A 10,187-nucleotide genomic window follows, 5' to 3' on the forward strand; every position below is an offset into this window, starting at 1 on the left:
CCTCTTGCAGGAACAGATTCCATAGTTTCCATGTGCCTTGTGAAGAAGGACTTCCTTTTGCCTGCGCTGAACCTTCCATTATTCTACTTCATCAGTTGTCCCCTAATTCCAAGATTATGAGGCAGGGAGAAAAGTTGTTCTCTGTCCACTTTCTCCATACTGCCAATCAGGGATGTTGTCAGGGAATGGCTGAGCCCTAGGTCTTTACCTTAAGGTTCTGGATCTCCTGCCTTCCTACCCCCCACCCCTGCTTTAAAACTTTTTTTTAAAAAAAGCTTATGGATCACGTAAACACACTGCAAACCACAGTGCCAGTGAGACCCTGGGCATCTTCCATCTTCAGCTGTGGAGGGCCCAATGCACACATAGCATACTGGTCCCCAGAAATCCTGTTTGTGCCCCACAGCTCAGAACAAGCCCTGACAGGGACAACCAGAGTTTCGTTTCTTTCTCTCTGAATGTCAACCTAAATCTGCATCTATACATAAGCAGAAGCAAGCTCAATGCAAGCTGCCCCCGTGGGCCTCTACCGTGTGTCTCGTGAGGACCTGGAAACCAGTCCATTTCGCTCCCAAATTCTAGAGCCATGTACATTTAAAACAAATGCCTTTTCCCAAAGAATCCTTGAGGCGTGCTAGGAATTGTAGCTCTGTGAGGGGTCAACTACAGTTCCCATGGTTCTTTCTGTGGTGGGTGGGAATGTGCTTTGAATGCATGATGTGTACACAGCCTGGGATTACAAGGAAGGTTGAAAACATTGAGCTAAAACGGCCCCATCCTCCGTGTCACCAGGCTGTTCCTTCTCCCACTACCATGGATGCCCGCTTGCCACCTCCCACACCGCAGTCCCCATTGGCTGGTTGCCTGCCTGCTGCTTCCCACACAGAACTCTTACACTGCATCTACAGGACAGCTTATTCCATTTCCCACCCTGTTAGTTTCCCCATGAAATTGGGGCTTTCACATGATTTAGAAGCCACTTCAGGAAAACTATTGGAATCTAGGGCCTGCTTAGTTCTTCATTTTATTTGATTCCAGAAAAAAAAACCACTTGCAGCCTCCTCAGCCCAGAAAACTGTGGGAGTAAAGTGACAAAATTTGGGGCGGTGAGAGAGTAGCGATGCTGTCCAGTGATGCTTGTTGTTGTGTCACACCGCGCCCACTGCTGTGAATGAAATTCAGTGCGGCATGCCAGTATATCTGTCGGAAGAGCCGCAGTTCCATGACACCACAGGCACTGCAGGGTAAACAGAAAATTAGAAAATGGGGAAGAAAACTAACACAATGTACTTCAAATCTGAATAGCACCCCTAGTTGCTTCCCTGTCCTGCTTTCAACCTCCAGGAACTGCGGGTTGTTGTTATTGCTGCTGTTGCTGTTGCTTTCCTTGATCTCCCATCTCAGTTTCCAGGGGCTACTACAGCGTCTGGGAATCCTCCTGTTCCTTCCGCACCCGCGGCAGAGCCCTATCAGCCCAAATGGCAACAGAGCTTCAGCCAAGTCGAAAAGGCATTTCCCACAAAGAGTGACCTCTTCGTGAGCTGACCCTCTTCGTTTTTGCTGAGTTAACAGAGACGAGCGACAAAAGTGCTCCCTCCGCACTGCCGGTTCCTCTGTGGCTGGGAAGGGTTACACTACAGGAAACACCAATAGGTTGCTTCAGCATTTCTGCAGGCTTCGACCCGAGAGGTCACATTTCAGATATTCCCAGCACAGCAGCCTTGAGTAGTGCAAATTGGGATACCACTGTTGAATGCTATGGGGCTTGCATGTTGTCCCCGGACGGAGAATGCAAGGGTGAGGAGGGGAGGGTGAATTTCCTCTTCTTTGATTCTCCATGGCATACCCTTCTAGCCCCCACATAAGCAGCCCCATCCAACAATATTTTCAGCCTAAAAAACACAACAGTTGTTTCCAAGGTTTCTTGTCCATCTACTCCTGTATCCTGTTCTCACTGTGGCCAGCCAGATACCTATGGTCAAACCAGCAAGCGGAACTTGAGCAAAAGAGCAACACTCTTCCCACTTGTATTTCCCAGCAGCTGACATTCATAGAATCATAGAATTGTAGAGTTGGAAGGGGCCTTCAGGGGCCTCCAGTCCATGCTGCCTCTGACAGGAGAGGCAAACCATTCATTCATCAAGACTTTAGCTATTCCACTTCACTGTGTTTAAGGTTTGGTGGCTAGGAACTACGATCTCTTTCAACAGTGGGTTGTTTCACTGATATTGTGGGTGGATCCAGGACAAATCTGGACTTTTCTGGGCAAGATTGACTCCACTGATGGCCCCATCCTTGAAAACGCTGCTAGAACACACATCATCACTGGAAACAATCCCCCGACTGAGTTCCATCTTCCAACCTGTACAGGGGACAGTTCACACAAACCAGCTTCCTAATGAGGATTTTTGGCTAGTCCATTATTTTATACATAAATAGGTCTCTTGCGTGGGGTAATGTTAGGTTGCCATGACAATGGTTGTCGAGATCTCTTGCAATAAATTGGTTGTAGGGTAGTGGGTAAGAGAATTGTAAATATTTCTGTGTTTAATTGGGAAGTGTTAGGAATTTTCTGTTATGAGAAAGCAGCTGCTACATCCTTGCAAGAGGTCATGTCCCCTGCAGGTTACCAGTAACTCTGGAACTGATAGCAGCTTCAGGAGGGGGAGGATTTTCTTAAACACAAGCAAACACATCGTTTTAAAGGAAAAGCAGGCAGATTAAATGCATTTAACGTATCATCCAGGAATTTGACCTTAAGAAGTTTGGCCTTCTGAAAGCTTTGCCAGGGTTCAGCTCCAGGTCAGGAAGAGGTGGCACAGTGGTCTGATTTGGATCTCTCTTTTTGGGCTACCTGACCTACCTGTTCACCGGTGGAAGTCCACTGAGGTCATTTCCAGGTGACCTGTTTATGGAGCATTCATCCTGCTTTGTAAGCACAATGTTTATTGGTGGGTTATACAACACCCACAGGCTACTGATCATTCACTCTGGTTTGCTTGTGTTAGCATATAGAGTTTACACACAGCGACACAGGGTTAATTGAATCCTTGCTTGGAGCACACCTTTAGTTGAAAGGAATTCCAACTGAGATTTTGTATTAAATAAGAAAGCTTGTGTTTATTAAGAGGTGTACATTCTTGATAGGAAAGAGTTCTATAACTCCCAGCTAACCATCTAGTTTAAGAAACCAAAAGGCATGCCTGCCAATTCATTCTCAGAAGATGGCTCCAGATGACCTCTTGCCAGTAGGTTCCGAGAAAGAATGCGAGGAGGGGCAGGAAGTTGTAAACTGGGTGCAACCTAAGAGTATCACTCTAAACTTCAAAGAAATAGAGGAATGTCAGCATAGAGATAAAGTTACAAGGGTAGTCTGGGAAGCTGGAGGTCCCCCACTCTTTCTGCCTTAACCCTTGCAACCCCTCTCAGCAAGCTGACCTGTACCTAAACTTCCAACAATTTGCAAGGAAGTTATATGATGTTGTTATCCCACACTTTCTGGTGCATCTTCCGGTGCACTTCCCTGTCTGCATAAAATCAGTGCTTTGATGCTGGGGGTTCTGGAAGCAGAATTGTTTCACAAGAGTGCCTAATCTACTTTAATTGCATGACCTGAATTTGCCGGTTTGCCATTGAATCCCACTCATAAAAGAGCAAAAAATCTGGAAGCTGCCTTTATGCTTTAATTGCTGAAAGAAAGAAAGCATCATCAACCACATTGCACTATGATTGCAACATTCCCTGAGAGGCAGTGCACAGCATTTCACAATATACATTTCAACACCTACTTTGTGCCATTGACTTCATGCTTAAAGCATCGAACCACTTCGCAGCAACGCATATCTCTGTAACCCAGATAATGGCGATGATGAGCGTTACTCAACTGCTTCCAAGATGCAGATCCCAGATTCTGGGGGCGAGATTTGGGCAAAGCTTAACAGCTCTCAGCAACGCTGCCTACTGAGTTCAGAGAGCAGATCGAGAATAGCATCCAATGGAAACAGCTGGCAGGATTTAGGTCAGTTGAATGTAATTACCCAAGTTGGAGTGTGGCCAGGATACCTGAGCTTCTATTTCCAAGTAAATTGCCGTGGGATTCACAACACGAGGAGCTGAACTCTGCCTGGGGACAGATACTTAACCGCCCAAAGGAGACTTTAAATCCCTAATGCAGCTTGCTCAGTTGTGCTTGGTGGTTATGGAAAATCTCTCACTTGATTAAATTCAAGCGGATGACAAACACTACTGAGAAGAAAAGTCCTAGACTGAACTGTCTTATTATTGATGATTTTGTAACATTGAAAAATAGAAGGGTTCCCTTCAATCTAGGAATGGATGCATCCATTTGTTTCACATTCTCTGTGTTTCTCCATTTCCCCATATTAAGGTCAGGTCTCCGCATTTCCACATCAATTTGCAAATTATTCTTTTTTTTAAAAAAAGTCCTCATTTGTTAATTTTTAAAAGACATTTCTATACTGTTTAATTATTCACATTTCTAAGCAGAGTACATAAAACAATCCACTGAAAATGGGAGAATAAAACAACCACAGTTTATCATCAAACCAAACATCAAACCAAAATGAAAATTCATCTGCACTTTAGTTCATATTGCTCCACATATACTGTACACCTTTTGTATGCAATCTACACATTTTTGCAGAGCAATTATTTGTTGCATTTATAGCCTACCTTTCCTCCAGGGAGCTCAAGATGGTATACCTGGTTCCCTTCCTTCCCATTTTATTCTCCACCATAAACCTGTGAGGTAGGTTAGGCTGAGAGGCTGGTCCATGATCACCCCATGAAGCTTTGTGACTGAGTGAGGATTTGAACTCTGGTCTCCCAGGTCCTAGTCCAACACTCTAACCACTATACCATGCTGGCTCCCATGCATTTTGTATGTTATTTTTCACTAATATATGCATTTCTATGCAAATTTTCCCTCTATCATATGAATGTTTGTACACATTGCTTGGCTGGAGAACTGCATTGCAAAATTCAGAGCACTGTGAATTTTGAAGGATGGCTGTGTATCAGTTTGCATACTGTTGCAGAAAGTTTGCATTTTTATGATGAGATAAATTTTTTGTTACTCATCACTGATATGGAGTACAATCACCTCTTTTTGTGGTTTGTGGCAGTCATTTTGTGCTGGCACCCCTGGCTTCCCATTATGCTTGGAACTGCTATCCAGAACACCTATCTGCATTTGTGGACTTTGGGCTCTCAAATGTCAGCTGTGCCATGTGATGCTAAAATTTGGCAAAACAACCCCCCCCCCCGCCTCTTGCACTCTGCTCTACATCATTGTTGCAGCACACTGTGCGATGGGGCACCCAATATGGCCGAACTGGTCATCCTACTCTAACGCCACCTCTGCTTACATGATGACACCTCTATCGCTTCCTTCAAATCTTTCACCAAACCCCTCCTTTTCCATAAAGCCTTTGATCACAGAGATGGGGAGCCTGATGGCCCCAGACGTTGCTGGGCTACAACTCCTAGATTCCTGCATTACAGGGGGTTGGACTAGATGACCCTTCAAATTCTACAATTCTATGATCTCTGACCATTCGCTATGCTGCCTAGGGCTGATGGGAGTCCAACAGCAGCATCTAGAGGGCCCCAGACTGGTGACCCCTGCTCTATGCACTACACCACATTGGATCCAGGGGTTATCCAATGAAGCTGAAACACTGAAAGAGTGCATCTCCATGCAGCCCACGTTGTTGACCTATGGAATTCACCGCCACAAGATATACCAGTGGCCAGCAACTCGGATGGCTTTTAAAAGGGAGATGAGACACATTCATGGAGAATCAGCTTATCAGCGACTACTACCCACAATTGCTATATTCTCTCTCCACTCTGAATACCAAGTGTTGGGAATCGCAAGCTGGGAGAGTGTTGTTTTGCTTATCTCCTACCTGTGGGCTTCCCATAGGCATCTAGTTGGCCGCTGTGAGAACAGGATGCTCAACTAGATGAGCCTTTGAGGGTTTCCCGCCCAGCTAGTGAGGGCTAGGATCCTGCTAACTCCAAGGCTCCACCATCTCTGTGGAAGGAGGTCTCTCCTAAGTATGATGATTTCTAGCAGGAGTACAGAAGCTTTTTCAGCTGGAGGGCCACATTAACTACTGGACAACCTTCCAAGGGCCACATGCCAGCAGTGGGTGGAGCCGGTGGCAAAAGTGAGTGGACCAATGAATGCAAATGTTTCAAGAATAGTCTAGTTTCTGCACACACACATCTCTCTCCATCCTCCATCCAGGGAAGTCAGAGACATTATCAATTCAAGGGCAAATTCCAGACCAGCCAAAAAACACTCAAGCAGGTTACGAAGGAGTGCTGGTGAGGTGGTGGTGGTGGTGGTGTGTCTGGGAAGAGTTTCAAGGGCCAGATAGAGAAACCTGGAGGGCCACATCCAGCCCCTGGGCTTGAGGTTTCCCACCCCTGATTTACTACCACAAGACCGGTCGGCTGCCCTACATTGTCTTTGCCATTTAATAACATGGAGAGATGAGGACAGTAAACCTTTTACGGCCTAAGGGATTTATAGCTCAGATGTAAACTGTGCCATTCCAGAAGGTCACGGGAAAGTTTCTTCCTTCAATCATTCAGCCGTCGCGCTCGAATTAATTTTGCAGCGGCTGTGCTTTCCTGCAAGGGGTGAGCATTTTGCATGGAAGGCACCAGGAGCACATGCTGGAGGAGAAAAGGCCCTTCAGAACATGCCAGAACTTGAGAATGGGACAACCAGCCAAATGCGTGACATGCCACCACATGTTAGCAATGCATTGCAATCGGAGAGAAAACCATTTCCAGCTTTCTTTATATATGGTATTGCTGGAGCGGCTCACTTCTGGCTGACTCCAACTCCCCAGCCAGCAGAGACAGTGGTCAGCGATGCTGGGAACTGTTGTGCAGCAATGTCTGGAGGGCTAAGGCTAGCATCCCCTGTGGTCATTTGTGTTGCGAGGTCCCCAACCATTGGGAAGAGCCCTGGCTCTGCATGCTCTGCATGCAGAAAGCCCCAGATTCAATCTCTGGGTCAGGCTGGTCCCTGTTTGTACAACATGAATGTCAGGACTGGAGTCAGACTCACGTCAGCACCAAAGACGCAGGGTTCTGTTGTCAGTGAAGTTAACTCTTTATTCAAGGAAATGACATACAACTCAGCAACACTTCCCAGTAGGTCTTGCCCTTATGGAGCAGTTGCCAGGACTGGAGGTCCCTGCCTTCCAACCTTTCTATAGTTTCTCCTCTCCTGGATGTTTCCCAGGCAGTCTCAAACAGCGCCTGAGCACCTCTGGCCTCTGTTCTGTTCTCCTCATTATTCTGCACGTTCTTGGAGACAAAGCGGGAAGGGAGCCTGTCGCAGCAGGAGAGGTAGACTCCCTGGATTTTTCAGCAATCCCTTGACCTCCCCCCTCTTCTGCTTCTGCCTCAGAGTTTGAACTGCTACCTGCCACCAGCTCTTCCTGCTCACTAGACCCTGTTGCCCTTTCTGCATCTAGCTCCTCCCACCTCTCCTCAGTGTCCCACCACAAATCCCCAGGGTCTGAGCCTTCCTCCTCTGGGGTTTCCCTTCGGGGTTCCCCAGCTGGTGCCTCCCACCGCTCCTCTTTGTCCCTGACAATAATCGACACTAAGCTAGGTGGACCTACAACTCTAGATGGGGGAAACTGAAAGCAGGGATGTGGGGTTTTTTTAAGTCACAGGTTTTAAAATGTCTAAATAAAATAAAATTTAAATCACTCTGAAAGAAATTGAAGCGCTCCAAATCAGTTGCCCATGCACGTGCACAGAAAATAGATCTAGCTGAAAGCCAAGATGTGGAGATCTGAAATGATTGGTGCAATGCACCCCTAATTGTTATTCTTGCACAATTATAAGATTATTGTGTGATCTTAGAGGGTTGTATATCCTTGGAGGGGCTGTGAGGGGGGTGTGACTGTGAGTATCACGAAGGGACCCTGCACTCTTGAATTTGTCAGTATACGACTGCACATGCACACACTGCTTTTCCAGGTGATATGGGTAAAAGCTCCAGTAGAGTAAACTGGAGCCTTGAAAAGCACACAGAAAAGCAGCCAGAGCAAATAGAATAATTACCAAGGAATTGCCATCCACCTACTTGGATGTTAAGTACCCTTGACGCTTAAGAGGAGGAAAGATTAGGAGCATCTCCATGGGGTTCCAAGGCGCTATGTCCTGCTTTGCCACCAGCCATTAATCCAGCTTAATGTGTTCCCAGTCTCCAGGGTGTCAAAAAAACTGTATGTGGGTCAGGGGCTGTTATTCCATAGATTGCAAGGAGTCTTCAGCTGAAACCTGAGAATCATAGGGCAAAATGTTAGCAGGTAGCCTTTTGCACAGGGCCCCTAATTCCTGGCATTTCTTTTCTTTTTTTAAAGAAGCTACAGCACCATCCTAACCATGTCTAGTCTCAAGTAGGGGGACAGGCTCAGTGGTAAAGGCCACGTTTTGCATGCAGAAGGTCCCGGGTTCAATCCCCAGCGTCGCCAGGTAGGGTTAGGAAAGACTCCCTGTCTGAAACCCTGGACAGCCTCTGGCGGTCAGTGTAGACAATACTCAGCTTGATGGGCCAATAGTCTGATTCAGTATAGGGCAGCGCCCTATGCTAGGCCACCTCCAAGACTAAGGATTAGTGCCCTTGATTCTATCAGAAGTCACCCGCTTTAAATATTACTTGTGGCCACCCTGCTTCCTTTCCAGTCTGTGCATTTCCTGCAACTTCGTGGTGAAATTCTGTAAATTTGTGGGACAACAAATATTCTGGTTTATTTTCATTTTGCTTTTCTTGCATTACAGCCCCTCTGGGCAGCAGAAATGTGGGAAAGCATGGCAGAACAAACTAAAGCAGAATAAATCCACTGCTAATGCACTGTTATTGTGTCAATATCATGTTGCAAAAACCCGAAGTTCTAGTGAATACACTGGGGCTTTCACCCAGGTAAATGAGGTTAGGACTTCACCCTCAGTTATTTGCTCTGAAAGCTGGCCTAAGTTTGATTCCCTACATATACATAATGTGGTGTATTGGTTAGACTATTGGACAATGACCTGGGAGACCAGGGTTCAAACCCCCACTCTGCTGTGAAGCTCACTGGGTCACTGTGGGCCAGTCACTGTCTCTCAGCCTAACCTACCCCATGGGGTTGTTGGGAGAACAATCTATGCAACCTTGAGCTTCCCTGAAGGAAAAGGAGGGATATAAATGTAATAATAGATGGAATTAATGTGTGCACATTTTATACAGAATCATGGTGGGGTGTTGCTGTTTTTTAAAGCATCTAGGAACACCTCTGCTAGGGCAGCCAGTTGCAAAGGTTGAGAATGTGGCTCCTCTCCTCCAATCCTTTCCCAATCATTAATTTATTATTTTTAAAAAGAATCCCATTGGGGATGAGAACCAAAGGCTGCAAATACGCCATACATTTAAATTACATCTCCCCCTGAGAACTGTAGTTTATATTCACAGAGCTGCAATTCCCAGCACCCTTAACAAACTAAACTTTTCAGGATTATTTTTCTTTTGGCGGGTGGGGTGAAGATGCGCTTTAAAAGTAGTATGTACACAGCCAAGCCCTTTTCTCAGTTCATCCGACGGCCAGGCATCTGCTCAGCACCCCTGAACACCGGAGGAGTTGCACTGATGAGTTCATGGTGCACTGGCACATAGATGCTTAGCAAGAGGAATGCAGGAAGCGAAGTGTCTCAGCAGCCAGGCACGCAGAGTTCCCTCCAGCATTTAATTCCTTGAAGAAGCCAGCCCTAGAGCACACATGGCACCTGAGTGCCCATGAAAGCTCTTGCGGGGGTAAGGCTGCCCATAGATGAGAGTAGATGTCATTTGGCTGACTCTGAAAGGGACACATCAGTGGCCAACCCTGAAAGGCTGTTGCGTGAATGAGGCAAAGGCAGCAGTAATAATGCACTTGTGAAGAAGTCCTGGAAGACTTTGTTCTGAGTTAAACATACATAGGGTTCTGATGAAACTTTGCAAAAAGATAGTGACCCAAGGGAGGGTAAAGTCGTCACTTCAATTGTCCTTCCATTGCTCCCCACTTCTTGATCATTCCCCCTTTCCCTTTCCCGTCCCCAACCCACACTGTCAACTTTTAGAATATAAGGTTCTGAAGGGCAGGGGTCTCTCTCCT

Source organism: Podarcis filfolensis, assembly GCF_964270895.1.
Source record: "Podarcis filfolensis genome assembly, chromosome: 8".
NCBI lineage: Eukaryota > Metazoa > Chordata > Lepidosauria > Squamata > Lacertidae > Podarcis > Podarcis filfolensis.